Here is a 15,292-nt window from a genome sequence, read left to right on the forward strand (position 1 = left end):
CTTGAAAATTGAGTTGTAAGTACGCACAGGTAGTTCCTCGTTAACTTATAATGATGGAATTCTGCTAAAATGTAATTTTCTCATTTGGAATCCAATTTGCTTTAAATACCTTAATTATACCTCCCAACTTTATTTTAAACCCACTAGCAAACTGGATTCTTTTCCTTGAAATGAAGAGGGGCTTGGCCCTTGGTAGGAATCCGGATCTTGGTGGTCTCTCCTCTGCCATAAGAACGACTCTCTGCCTTTGGCTTTGAACACTTCATATTATTTTTCATGTTGTTGAACTCTCTTCTAGATAATATTAAAGTTTTCTGCACTGGACTTCAGAGCTGTTGTTTGCCACATCTGAGCTATGGGGTTCAATATGAAACACTGTCCTTTACACTCTGGCCTAGCAGGATATTCGACCAAAAATTAACCCAACAACGTGCTTAGCTCTAATATGCTCCGTTGACATGGTCATAGGGAAGTAGAAATTTTGAGGCTCCTGTGGAAAACATGACTTCCTGATGTAGCTGCTCCTGAAAACACATGGATGGCTAGGGACGATGAAAACATCCTGGTCTGAGGAGATAGTAGGGGCATTGGTCTTGTTAGCCTAACCTATCAATTCCAGAGATAACTTATGTTAATTCATGCTGATATACAGAGGAAAACATAAGAACAAATCATACATAGATAGAAACTGCTACCTTTCCATGTTACTGTTTGCTTTATTGTTCCTTGACTCCCTAACTCCTGTGCTATTCACCATAGTTCTTTCTAAAGACTTCACTCAGTTTCTTAAAAGATGAACTCTAAGATCTGTGTCATTGGGAGTAACGGGCCATAAATTATTCTCCACAAGCAGGAGAAATAAATGAGAAGTTTATCAATTTGTCTGTTTTCTATTTTCCCTCAGTTATTCATGCCATTGCACCATCTCTCTCTCTCCCCCTCCCTGCCTACCTCCCCCCTCTCTCTCTCTCTCGCTGTGTGCGCGTGCACACACATGCTCAACATTGAACCAAGGCCCTCATGCATGCTACTCTGAAGTATACAACCATCCTCTTTCAACCTGATCCTCATCCTACTTCCCATTCTTACTCCATGCTCTGTTGACAAGTAGTACCAAAGCTCAAACACCCTGAGCTGGTTCTCAACAGGTCTGAGCATTTTCTAATGACCCACTTCATTTTCTCAGTGACTGGCACTTATATCACTTTACTATCAATTTAACAATGTCTGAAGCAGGGTAAGACGACTTAGTGCTCATAATCCATTGTTTTGAGGCTGACTTCTGGTTTCCCCTTCCTAATTAGCTGTGTGTATCAATAATGCTAATTTTAAAATCCCTCTAAAAAAAAAAAAAAAGGTTTTGGTATGTCTCGGTCTGGCCTCCAACTCACCTACTTAGCCAAAGATGGCCCTGACTTCTTCTTAGTCTTACTTCCTCCACCTTCAAAGTGCAGGAACTTTAGGTATACACCACCACACATGGCTTAAATTACCATTTTACAGACAAGAAACCCAAGGCCAGGAGTGCCAGGCTACAGAGCATGTATGATCTTTATTCTGAGGGAGTCTGTTCAGACTCCAAGCAAGGCAAGAGCCAACCAGGAATGAAGGCCAACTCCATGACAAGCTCCAAGCCTGCACTGCTTGGGCAAACAGGAGCCACTGCAAGTTTAAGGCCACTAGGTACCTGACTTGTGACGAGTGTGACTAAGGAGCTGGGCTGTTCCTTTCAAGTTCATTGAAATATAAAGTCAACAAACAGAAAGGGTGTAAAATTTTCCATTAAACACAACTCTGTTGCTTTAGTGAAACTATACACCAACCAATGGAAATTCTACACCTGCACTGTGACACTAAGATGCATTGAGTATAAAAATGAATACAAAGTACTTCTGCAGACTTAGCATGACAAAAAGGACATAAAGCATCCCACTAATAGTCCATATTCAGGGGCTGGAAAGATGGCTCTGTGGTTGAGAGCACTGGCCGGTCTCCCAGAAGACCCAGGTTTACTTCCCAACACTCATTTGGTGGTTCACAACCACCTGTTAACTCCAATCCCAGGGGCTCCAATGCCCTCTCTCCTCCCTCTGAGTCACCAGGCACACATACACACATGAAGAACACCCACACACATAATATTACATATACATAAAAAAATAAAAAGTTTACAAATTGGTCTTTAAAAAAGAAAACCAGAAAACAAAAACCCTGTAATCATCCTTAGTGTTCCTTTGTCTCCTATTATATAGCAAAAAACATCAGAAAATAATTGTTCTTGGAAACAGATCCAGAATCTAATCTCTGTTTACACTTCAGCCTAAGTACTTGATTATCAGTCTTCCTTCCATGTTTGCACACTTGGAAACAGACTGATCTGTTAAAGTATGGCACACCCAATCCATCCTTTGGCGATTCACAACAATGCAGATAATGTTTACAGAGTCCACATGTCATTGAACTAACATCACCTCTCATCCTACACATTGTTATTCTCTGCTGCTACGGATTGCCTGTGTTCCACTAAACTGGTTTCCTGTGTCCTGCCACCATGCTGGGCCTTCTCAGGATCTTGTCTCCCTTATCTTCATTACATTTTCATCTATTGGCATCCTCTCATCATGGTCCTTTTTCAACAATGTGTATAAAAACAAAGTGTTCTCCAACTCTTCAGCACTCCCTATTCCTCTCTACATTTCACTTGCCCTGATGTATTTTGCTGTCAGTCTACTCCCTAGTCTGATGTTTCATTATTTCTCCAACCTTTGCCCTCAAAGCAGTGCAGGACAAACAGTGGGTAATTAAATACTGATTTAATTGGTGGAATACACACACATATATATAAAGAAAAACTAGTAAGTTATTCTCAAAAAGTCTTTTCATCTTTAGTGGTATGTAGATTACTCATTGGGAGCCCTTAGCTGCCTCTTCAAGACAGTGACTGATATCAAGGCAGAGCCACCAGCCTCTCTCAAAGGGTGCCAAGTAATTGTTATTGTCCAGGACTTCACCTATGGAGGGGAACATGAGACAAAGTCAGATTGTCTTTAAGCTCTTCTTCCCTCCAAACCTCAAGTGACTTTCTCTTTTCTCTTCTTTCCCCCTCTCCTTTTTCTCCTTCTGCTCTCTCCCTTTCTTCTTTTCCTCCTCCTCCTTCCTCTTCCTCCTCCTCTTCTTCTTCATTTTAAATTCTTTTACCTTTCATTTACTTTTACTTCTATTCTTTCTGTATCACCGTGTCTGCTCCAAGCCCTGGGTTCTAGATAACACATTCAAGGCATACTTAGTTGCTGGGCCTCTGAAGCCAGGGATGACAGGGAGAGGGGAAGAAGCAGCCTGACTCTGCACCCAGGGGTGGATGGGTGAGGAGAGATGACAAAACTGAGCTGGCTTTCTCTCTTGCATTTCTGGGGCCAGCAAAACTTGTACATGTGATAGCTCACAGTTGGAGAGAACAATCATTTCTGTTTCCATGTTTCTATTTTCCCTTCACTTTTGCTCAGAGGTCTGTATGTAGGATCATGCCTGGCTCCAAGCAGCTCCTGTTTAACACATGCAGAAAAAGGCTTGAAGGACAGAAGGCACTGGGTGCTTTTTTCCATAGTCCCAGCATGACAGGTGCTGTGGCTTTTCAGTGAGTGAGGGAGAGATGGATCCAAATTGCCCCTTCTTCTCTTTTTATTGTGACTCTCTTTCTGACTTCTGAGATTTTAAAATTTTGTAAGAGTGTTCTAGGTGGGTGACATTTTCACAACGTAAAATTCAGGATTTATCTGACTAATACTCCTGCAAAACTCAGGTATAGAGCGTGGGGAAAACTGTATTTGTCAGTAACAGACCCCCATAGCTATCAGAAAAAGGAGTACAGTAGATTGAGCTTAGCCTGTGTTCTGATTGGTAGATGACAGCTGAAGATGATGTGGGCACGGGTTGTTTAAACCAGAAGGTCAGAATTAATAAAAAATGAGGAAGTCATAAAATACAATAAGTAAAGTATCTTTATGCTATGTTTCCCAACAGTCACTTTTGGCATATGCATTATCAGTAACGAAGTTATACACAGTGTCCCTTATATCCCTAAACAAATTGTGGAGTATCATTTATGTCACCTTTTCATTTTCCTTAATCTAAAGAAAATTCAAAGTTTGGTGACTGACTACTTATCACAAATTTGTTCCCGAGATGAAAATAAACTGTATAATTTGAAGAGTATATATATGACTTTATAAGTCTTTACCTCAATGTAAATTTTCCCATAATAAAAATAAATATAAGTTTTATCTTTGGGGATTAGTGTAAAACATAATACTATTGATTTTGAAAATTGTCAATGAAAATCTGGAAAACTTTTTATGTATGCATCGAGTTCTAATGGCCCAGAATTGGTTTGGCAGGTCTCTTCAACTATCCTCCTTAATGGACAATTTCACTTCATTGATTTTAATTTTCCTTCTCTTCTTCCCTCTTCTTGTATTTATTTGTCTGTTATTGTAGTTCAGGTCTTGAACTTATGTATATCCCCTATCTTAGCTCCTAAGTGCTAGGATTATAGGTGTGCACCTCTGTGCCTAGCTAAATTTTTTTCTTAAACAAACAAACAAACAAAAAGAGTCCCTTCCAAGTATCAACTTCTCTCATTTCTTTAGCTTTAAGGTGTCAACTTCTAGGAAGCAGAAGCTTACTTTCATATTTGAAAAAGTGTAAAGTGACTGATGGGTATACAGGCAAGAAGAACAGAGGTTCTCTGTGGGAACAGGTTAAGTTTGGGGACATTTAGAAGAATGGTAGTCATTGTAATTGATACCAACCATGTCTTCCTATTGAAAATTTTTGCAAATTATAAATCTTAGGAACATTCCATGGGAGGAAGCTTGAAACAATCATCTAAGAGAGGGACCTCAATTTCTTCCACCCTGAAGGATGAGATCATTAGAGTCCATGATGCTCAAAGCCTCCAGGGCCTTGATATTTTATGTGATCTACTAGTTGTTCTCAATAGCTCAAATGCCTCCTTTCCTTTATCACTTCCTCTCTCCAACCTTTCTTTCTTTCTTTCTTTCTTTCTTTCTTTCTTCTTTCCTTTCTTTCTTCTATCCTTCCTTTCTTTCATCCTCCCCCTCCAATAAAGACACTCCCTGCTCATCTATCTATCACATGCCAATACTGAACTAGATTCTTATAAACCAAGAGTGACCTAGTTGCGCTGTTTTGCTCTCACTGGCTCATATATCTAGGGCGCTGCATTAAAAAACACCAGAATGCAATTCCAGAGTAATAAATGAAACATGGTGGCATTTTTGGCAAAGCAGAGAGGACAATCAAAGCGTCCTTCAGCTCTTTGGCCAGAAAAGGAGACTGTAAATCTCAAGTTATGCCTAGACCATCCACAGAAAGATGGGTAGAGCTGGAAAGTAAAGAGGAGTTTATAGAAAAGCAGGTAGGTGACTATCACTAGGACCTGTCTGGATAAAACTGCCTGGAGGAGGAAGGTGAGGGAGAGATGAGGGTTAGAAGGGGCAGAGAGCTGCCATGTGGTGGGCAAACAATGGATGTAGATGAAGTTAAGTAAGTTTCCAGGATATCTCACATCGTAATCTTCAAATAAGTGAATTAAATTCTCCAAGACAGAGTGGCAGAGGTTCCGCTTGCAAAAGCGGAGATACTTGAGACTTATGTTTGGTGCACACAATGTGTTTTAAAGAACACATTCTCTCTCTCTCTCTCTCTCTCTCTCTCTCTCTCTCTGTGTGTGTGTGTGTGTGTGTTTATATGTGTATGTAATGACATTTAAAAACGTAGATGGAAATTAACCATATCTATTAAGGCAGAACAGAAAAATCTGTAACCAGCAAATATACTTTGCAGTATTTGCTCCCAGGAAAGACAGCTATGTGGCTTCACTATGGTAATTACCCTAAATTAGGAACTGTCAGGATGTCTGTCAACTTTAGCAGAAAGTACAGAATACTATGTAACAAAGAGTGAGTAGAAATAAGAGTAGAATTATGAATTCTACTCATAAACAGAGAACTAAATGGTAATTCTGGAATGATAGAAGATAGACCAAATGGTTACACTCCATGAAGCCGTTTACAGATATTTTGGAAATAGGTAAAACAGATCAATGTAATAAGCCAAATATGGGCTGTTAGAAGAGAAGATGCCTGGGATCCTGATGATACTGGGTTTTATCTATTGGCTTTAAATTTGGGTGCTAGTAATAGGGCGTGCTTCCTGTTCAAAAGTCTCCCAAGGTTTGGTCAGAATATGAGCACTTTTCCAGGTGCTTAGTAACCATAAGTATGGCTGTGTGGAAATGAATGTGTTTCATTTTGTCCTTTTGTAAATGTCTAAAAGGATTTAGTGCTAAAGGCAGCTTTACAACAGCAGTATTTGCCAATGCCTGTGCATTTAAGCAACATACAATTTCCCCCTCATGGCAATTATTGGACATCTCGGTCTCAAACCGTTGGGCTCAAAAGAAGCTGAAAGCACAGCTTCGCAACAGAATAGAGCAACTTTAAGGCTGAAGTCTGCCAAAATAGATGGTGATTAGCAATAGACTTACAAGGGGGCCCACCAGTATGGCCAATAATTTAGTATCAGATGCTGGACCTCAAGTCCTGCTTCTCAGGTGACAGAGGACCTTATAAATTTCATGGCACAGGAATCAGAGGATAGGCAAGGAGATGAGTCTCCTGTTTCATTGCCGCTCAAGCATCCCATTTAAGGCCCACTTCTCCTTAGACCACAAGCACCAGGCTTCCTAGAACATCAACTCTAGAGGTTTTACCACAGATGATTAGAGTAGGAGCTCACTAGACCCAAAGGTAAACATGCCAGAAAACATTTGGCTTTCTAAATGCAAAACAGTGAGGCGGTGCCTTTGTTTCCTTTTCATAGTGGGATTCCTCTGGGCTAAATTCCAGAACCGATTTCATTACTGGTTCAGCTTCTCAGGGAAATGAATGTTCTCATAGCAGTTGTAATCCAGGTCCCGGAGCCCTGAAGGTGGACACCAGCATATGGCAATGATGAGATGGGCTGCCTCTGGCTCAGCACTTCACAGTTTGCAGCATACCGGATACTGATACATTACATGCGATCAGGACACAGTAGTGGACACACCTAGAAGGCAGTTTCTCTGCCACTCCCTGAGAGATGAACAGGATGCAGAATAAAGAATGGCAGTGGGAGCCAGGCAGTGGTGACACATGCCTTTGATCCCTGCACTAGGGAGGCAGAGGCAAGGCAGGTCACTGTGAGTTTGAGGCCAGCCTGGTCTACAGAGTGAGTTCCAGGACAGGCTCCAAAGCAATACAGAGAAATTTTGTGTTGGGGTTGGGGAGAAGAATGGCAGTAGGCAGAAGAAAACTATAAAACTATTTTCTCTTCAGACACACTGGCCAACAGAAAATTTGATCCGATGAGTCAGACAGATTATTACTCTAAATGACAGGAATTTTGTGGGTAGATGTAAATGACCCACCTTTTACAGTCCACAGTAACCTCACCAGATAGGTCTTTAGAGGAATCCACTAACCAGTGAAGAAAAATGCTTGAGAAATCAAATACTCATTGTTCTCAGAGTGACTGCTGACTAAAATTCGCCTTGGGTGATAAGAAAATCAAGGCAATGAGAATTTCTTCTACACTTTGTTCTGCTGCTAGGAATGTGAGTGCACTCTGGTTATTCATCTGTGCAAAGTGCCCATCACTCCCACCTAAGCAAGAGGATATGAGCAGTCCCTCTCCCACACTATGTGTGTGCATGTGTGTATGTATGTGTTGTGGAATGTGTTGTATACATGTGTGTAAGTATGTGTTGTATGTATGTATTTTATGTATACATGTGTGCATGTATTATGTGTATATGTGTTGTAAAGTGTGTATAAATGTGTGTATATGTGTGGTTACATGTATGTACTTATGTGTTTTGCATGTGTGTATATGTATGGATTTTGTTATATTGTGTACATGTACATGCCACAGTGCATATGTGAAAGTCAGAGGACAACTTGTGGGAACTAGTTTTCTTTTTCATCATGTGGATTCTGGATAGCAAATACAGGTTTTCAGGGTCAATGGCAAGCACCTTTATCTACTGAGCCATCACACCAGGCTAGGCATGAGCAGTTTGGAGTTTGGGATCAAACAGTAGTATTTTTAATTTTGGCTGCTTTTATGGTTTACAGCATAACAACTCACCTCTTGTCATGTAAAAGCATCCCTAGACAATATGGAAGCAACTGGGAGTTGCTATGTTCCAATAAAACCTCACTTATAAAAGCAGAGTGTTAGTTCAGTTTGGCCCCAGGCTTAACTTTCTCAAATCCTATACCAAATCTTATTTTTCTCGTCTACTCACCTACATGAGCTCTTGGGTTTCCTTTACAAGACCAGAACCACCACTATAAAAGATGGTATTGTTTCTCATACCTTAAAGGCACCCTGTCCTCACTTTCCTTCCCTTCCTTAGGAGCTTTCCCATGTCCCTACTGCACGTTACATCATGACATGTCAAGAAGGAAACTGATTTTGATTTCATTACCTGTCTCCTTCTGAATCCCCATCGTTATTCTTATCAGGGATTTGAACCAGAGACTCCACTGAGGTTGCCCTAACAATGCTACAGTGACCCTTGTGTCATTAGATCCAGTTGTCAATTTTTGGCCTTTGTCTGACTTGGAACTGTGAGCATCAATGGCACAGTTGATCTCTCATTCACACTTGAAATGCTTTTTTTCACCTGAGTTCCTTGACACACATGAATGCTTGCTGCCTGGATGGCTGCTCCTTCTTAGCTTCTTTTATTTCTGACTCTTGTGTGATGTTCAAGTGACTCTGAGGTCAGCTACCTTTTCCATCCAGGGTAACTCTCCAGTTGATCTTTTATCCAGCTTCATTAAGTTTCATGATAATTTTAGGTGCTATTACTTATCTAATATCTTCAAGAAGTTTACATGTCACATTTGTTGTTCAACCTTGGGCCTGTAGAATGAGCTCCCACTTATTATCTCCAACAGGATTTTCTATAATCCCAAACTGCATGTGACCAAAACTGAACCTCTGACATAGTAAGGGATACTTCTTTCTTCCCTGACACAAAATCCTAACAACAACTTTGATTTCTTTCTCTTATAAACTTATAAATATGTTATATAGGTATCTGCTGTTGGTTCTTGCTTTCAATTAGGGAGTTTTAGGCCACCTCTTAAATTTCCCCTTCACTTAAATAACTGGCAGTTCACTTGGAATATTCCAGAGTTTGTTAAGAGATCTGTTTTCCCCCCATTGTTTTCTTCTCCCTGTATCCTAGTCTATTACAGAACAAACCCAAGTCAGATGCTATCTGTTCTCAGTTCAGAACTCCCCGATGATTTCGAATCCACTCAGAGTAGAAGTCAGAGTCTTCCTGCTATGATGTTCTCTCAGCCTTGCTGTCTTTGTCCCTGCTGCAGGTAATCTGTGCTTACTCCAGACATATCAGCCACTATCTTGCTGGAGGATTTTATACTTTGTCTGTCTGGAATATTCTATCTCTAAATATAGTTTGGTCCTATTCCTTCCAATGATTCAAATCTTTGCTGAGGAACCATCTACTCATAGGCATTGCAGGGATTAATAGCCTTGGAGGTCACTGAGTATAAACCACTTCAGGTTGACTTTGGCCCCTAATCCATGTTTCCTGGTAACACAATAAAGAAGCTGTCCCTCAGGATTTAAATTACTTTATGAGAAGGCAGAGGTGTTGAGACTTCCTTGAGGCCCATCAAGACAAAGTAACTTCTCCTTAGGCAAAACAGAATCCAAGTTCGAGATATCTCTTGGCTTAAGTGGAGATCTGATAATTACACTACTCAAAACATTATAGACTAAGCTGTCCTCTCTTGAGGATTAATGCATCTGCGACTGACTATCAATCATCTGGCCAGGAGTCTACACCCTAAGACAGGAGGATTATCATCAATAGGTAAAGGGCTCTTCTTTCCCAGAAGCCTCTGCGCTGGTGCAGACCCTTGCAGTGCTCCCATCACAGTCTTTCTGCTTTTCTGAGACCTAACCACCAAACTATATAACTTTTTCTTTTACTTCTTTCTGAAAAAATATTTTATGTGTACGGGTGTTAGTATGTCTAACTGTGTACCAGTTATCTGCCTGGTACCTGAGTTGTTCAGAAGAGGGTGTTGGATCCCTTGGACCTACAGCTACAGGTGGTTGTGAATCACCATGTGAGTGCTAGGAACTGAACCCAGGTCCTCTGTAAGAACAGCCTGTACTCATATCCAGTCCCATCCTTTCCCTTCTTCCTATCTTGCTTTCCTTTAGATACTTGCCAAAAATATAAAAATTAAAACAAAAACAAACCAACAAAAATCCTAAGCATGCTTTCCCTGGCTCTTTAGGCTTTTTCACTCTTTTCTTGAAGCTACAACCTTACCAAGCCCTCCATGGGGGATGTTTTCTGACTCCATTGCAAACCGAATGACTGTCGTCATCTTTTCCATCTGCCTCCTCCAGGATTTCAGCTTGTCTATAATGTGAAGTCTCTCTCAAAATCTATAAAATCCTCCCCAAGCCACCTTCTGAATCAGCTTTTAATTTTTTTTTTAATTAAGAAGGTTGAAGACTAACAAGGAAACCCTGTTTCCTAGGTAATAGAGATGTTTGGTGGGACCAATCTATACAATGTCACTTTTCAACACTCCTAACTTTCCAACACTCCACTTCTTTTGTGTTGACCCCACTATTCACTTCCTAATTTCTTTATGTTGTTGATTGTCTGTCCCTAGCTGGAATTCCTGTTCCATATGGTAAATGGTCTTCATTTTGTTCCTCAGGAACAACAGAGCTTGGGACATTGTGCAAAGCTTACTGCAACTAATGAATAAGTCAATGGTGAATGATCCCAACATCTTCCCTTAATGGATGAAAAACTCACACAAATTGTTAAGGGACTTCAAGGCTAATACCCATTTGTTGGTAGAGTGTGGATGAGATTTCATGTCTGCAGATACCTTAAGCATTTTTGTCCCTTTGCTGTGTTCTTTCTTATCCCTAATTTCAGAACTTATTGATATGGATTCTTTCCTCTGCTGATTTCTTCCCTACAGTAAGCAAAAACAGCCTTCATGCTGGAGAAATATTTCATTTACAATGATCTTGTTTTCTCTAGCAATACAATAGCCTGAATTTGTCTCCTCAACAACAGTTCTATTGCTCACTTTGCATTTGTTCAACTAATGGGTTGAAATTTGAAAGGTGACCTTGTGGAACACTGAGCAGTGTTCATGTTCTTCTTGACTTTTGGATTTGCTCTACTTACATCATATTCTGTGCCTCCTCTACCCCATCTTTAATTTTCCTTACGTGCTCAGAAATGGGAGACTAAAGGCATCATGGAAAAGATGTTACTTCATGTTATTCTCACCCACAGCTCATGGAGATACTAGCTTAAAAAGATGATCTTACTGGAGGCACAAGTAAGTCATTATTAAAGAAAACTTTGCAAATTGCCACAATGGCCATTAAGGGGGCTAGATGACTCTGTTTCTTGAAAAGTGTCATGCAAAGAAGCAATATTTCTTAGGTATCCTAAAGACTCTGGGAAATGTTTGGAAGTTAGAGAGTGTACACATTTGCTTAAGAATGTCAATTTGGCTCTACTAAATAGGATGATAGGCTCTCCCCATTGTGCTTAGAGGTCAAGACCTGAGATTCTATTCAGTGCAATGTTTTTCTTCCTTAATATGAATCTAGACTGAAAAGCTGCCAACAGACGTCCCTAAATGACATCCAGCTCATAGCTGTATTTGTTTGTCTAACATGATATGTGAAAACAACTGGCGTCTATATTTAACATCTTATCTGGATTCTCTGGCTCCTTTTGGAACTGAACTAAGAGGTCAGTCAGCACTAGAGTGCAATGCTCAGATCAGCAGGATTCAATCTCCTGGGAACTTGTTAGACATGCAGATACTCAGAGTCTATCCCAGACCTCCTGGGTGGGACTGTGTACCCAGCTTTTCAATAAGCCTCTCTGGTGGTTCTGACCACAGTCAAGTTTTATACCTACTGGTTCACAATTGGTAGAAGCTAGAGTAGCTGCACTGAGGAGAATAGCCTCTGGAGATTGTCAGGAGGCTCCCCCAACCCCAATCTTCTCTGCCTTACTTCTGTGCGGTGTAGTTATTAACACATCTATAAGGCCCTGCTCAGATGTAAGCCTACAACCTGTATGTAGCCTATGCACTCTCTGATGATGAATGACTGTCCTTTGTGGCTGAGGCTGTTATAACAGTTAACTGATAAATGAACTGGGATGCTGAGTATTACAGCACCTCTTCATGGTAGGGAATCCCAAAGAAGACTGCACCAAAACTTGGGAGAACTAAAGGCTCTTCTAGACTACTAGAAAAAGTCAGAGAGCACCTGTGTGTAGAGGTGATACTGAAAATAGAACAAGGAGGTGTGACAACTGTGCTTGAGTCCAAGTTCTACATTAGAATGGAAGAGGTTGGAGCCATGAAAACAGCAATGATGGTCGCTGGAAATTTGCCTCTGAATAAGGCTGGTGATTGACATTTTGGAGGTTTTCGAGGAAGACTGTCAAGGTAAGATGTCTAAAAACTAAGTGTGCTCCATAAAGTTATCTTGCCCAGGCTTTTACTCAGATGACAATGCAGACACATTTATTATAGAGTTTTTTATTCTTTTCATTTTTTGTTTTCATTTACTTAGTGGATACCTGCTCCCTTGCAATTAATTATGAATGAAAGTTCACTGGGAGTCAAAGTAAGAGAGTAAAGATACATGGCCTTGATCATATCAGGTAGGTGAGATGAAGTCCTATAGTGCCAAGTGATAGCAAACATAACGTGGCCATTGCCTTCTGGACAACATGGATGTGTAGAGAACAGCATAACTTACATTCCTATTTCTCAGACTCACTGAACCCCAGGAGTGGAGCTGATTGTTGTGGCACAGGAAGGCTGGTGAGTGAGGCTGTGTGAAGAGGATGTGATTGTTATTTAACTGTAAGAGACACTATGGTCTAAGTCCAGCCACAGAGGGAAGTTGCATGTCTGTCTCTCAAAGGATCCAATTTTCTTAAGGACTAAATTAAAAATTCAGTTTCAGCCAGCCCAGTGGTACACAACTCTAGTTGAGCACTTCTGAGGATGTACAGGCTAGCTACAAGTTTGAGGGCAGTATGGGCTATGGAGAAAACTCAAGATGTGAGGTCAGACTAGCCCTCACTAGAGTATAATCTGGTCTCAAAAACAACAAGTAAAAACAAACAAGAAAACAACTAACTTCATCAAATCTGGAATTGTATCTATGCTAGTGTTCCAAGGGAGCAGCTTCCTTCAGAAACCGATTGGCCTTTCCTGGCTGGCTCATTAAGAGAACAGTTCCTCCTCCACCCCTTACCTTCTCAGGCCTCCTGCTTTATTTTTCTGTACTCAGTGTTATCTGGCATAAGTCATGTGGTGCTCAAAACGTCACTCTGAGTTAGCTGGTGATTTCTTTAATAGACTACCGGAGGAAATGGCCTTGTTCATAGATGAAGCCCTAAAATTGGACGTGCGTCTGACACAGGAAAGAGTCCCACCGTAAGCTGATGTCTACTTGTAAACAAAGTCTGACAGCACTCAACTTTCAGAGGAAATCAGGTTCTACTGTGCATCCAACATCAGGACTATTAGGTCTCAAACACTGGGACAAAAGACTGAAGTGCCTATTTAACATATCAAAGCAGACCTGGCAACCAGGTTCTCCTAGCATCCCTCCACACTCTACCCCAACTCTCCAGCCCAGGGGTTGGGCTGCCCTTCCCTATATAATCCAGGCATTTTTGCTATCCCCCCTTTTTTTAACCTTTGCTCTTTTGGCTGCTACACTTGGTTACCCTCTCTCATCTCCCTTCCCACCTCTGCTCACATGGCTCAGAGTCATGTCCACTTTGGAGTCTCCCAGATATTTCTACTTCTGGGCTACGCTCTTCCTTTTATCTGCAATAAACTCTGGTTCCACCTTACCTAGAAGCAGTTATTTCCTTTCCTTTTTTATTTCTTTTTTGTGTATTCAATGGTACATGCTTTCCTAGTGCTATGCAAGACTCCTGAGAGAAAATGCAAGCTGTGATGAACTAAGAAAATGTTAACAGCCAGAAATATGGAAAATATACTTTATAAGTAAAATGGTATCTGCAAATTTTTAATTAAACAACAAAAACAAAACAGCTTTTGCAGATACCATATTGATGGGGACCATAATGGGTTTAGAAATTTAAATCTTTGGGAAATTGTTGTGTGGGAAACACAGAGAAAGGGAACTTGAACATTTTAAAATACAACTACACAAAGATTTAAAGCACCAGAAGATTGGTATGCAATACAAGTAGGTCTACATTTGATCTCAGTAAAGACCTGCCTGGACATAACATTTATTAATATCTTCATTAGAAATATACAAACATCAAGACTGGTCATTTTAGAAAGGGGACTGCAGGTGTATTGGGAGAGAGAAAATTTTGATATTTTATGAATACTTAGCGTTTGTTTTCCTGCAGTCATCCATTGTCCACCACCTCATTCCATACTGAGAAATGAGATTATGCAACTCAGTGAGTTAGTGACAGGACTCTAAAATAGGGGGGAAGTCAGGGCAAGGATGATGCCAACCAGGGCAGAGTTCCTCGTGCTGTACTTTCTCCAAGTGTAAATTATACTCTGCTGTTACACAGAGAAAACAGATTAGGTTTTAACACACCTGGAAAACATAGTTTTCAACACACCAGAGTGATATATTTGGTTGGCATTTTATTCATTCTGTTGTAAAGGCTGAGGTTGATGCTACAGAAATGATCAGAAATAAACCCCTGCCAAAAATCATTGATAGATGATGGAGCAGGCCAACATGTTCCGTTGTAACTCATACAATTGTCAGAGTACTAAAGATGAGACAATTATAGACCACAAGGCCCCTGACAACACACCCTGAACTGGAGTGACTATGTAGCTGTCATGTGTGACTTGCGAGCTCTGTGAGGGTACACAAATGATATACAGACCCCCAAGCATTCTTAGTGTTCTTAACCCTTGAAGGAAATTGAAAGACACTAATGTTCTGTACCACAAAGTATAAACACGGATGGGGGTGAGGGCCCTTCTTTAAAATGTGCTCATTTCAGTCCATTCCAAATGGTCGTTCTAGAACAGCAGTTCTCAACCTATGGGATGTGATCCCTTTGAGGGGTCACATACAGACATCCTGAATATCAGATTCT

The 15,292-nt window shown here is 40.7% G+C and overlaps 1 protein-coding gene across 2 annotated transcripts in view; it reads right to left on the bottom strand.

Annotated features, from left to right (window-relative positions):
* Window positions 1-15,292, bottom strand: part of Plcb1 (phospholipase C beta 1) — a 648,366-nt gene that overhangs the window by 218,558 nt on the left and 414,516 nt on the right. The window lies entirely within an intron of this gene.

This window comes from Phodopus roborovskii, unplaced genomic scaffold (genome assembly GCF_943737965.1).
Source record: "Phodopus roborovskii unplaced genomic scaffold, PHOROB, whole genome shotgun sequence".
Classification (NCBI taxonomy): Eukaryota; Metazoa; Chordata; class Mammalia; order Rodentia; family Cricetidae; genus Phodopus; species Phodopus roborovskii.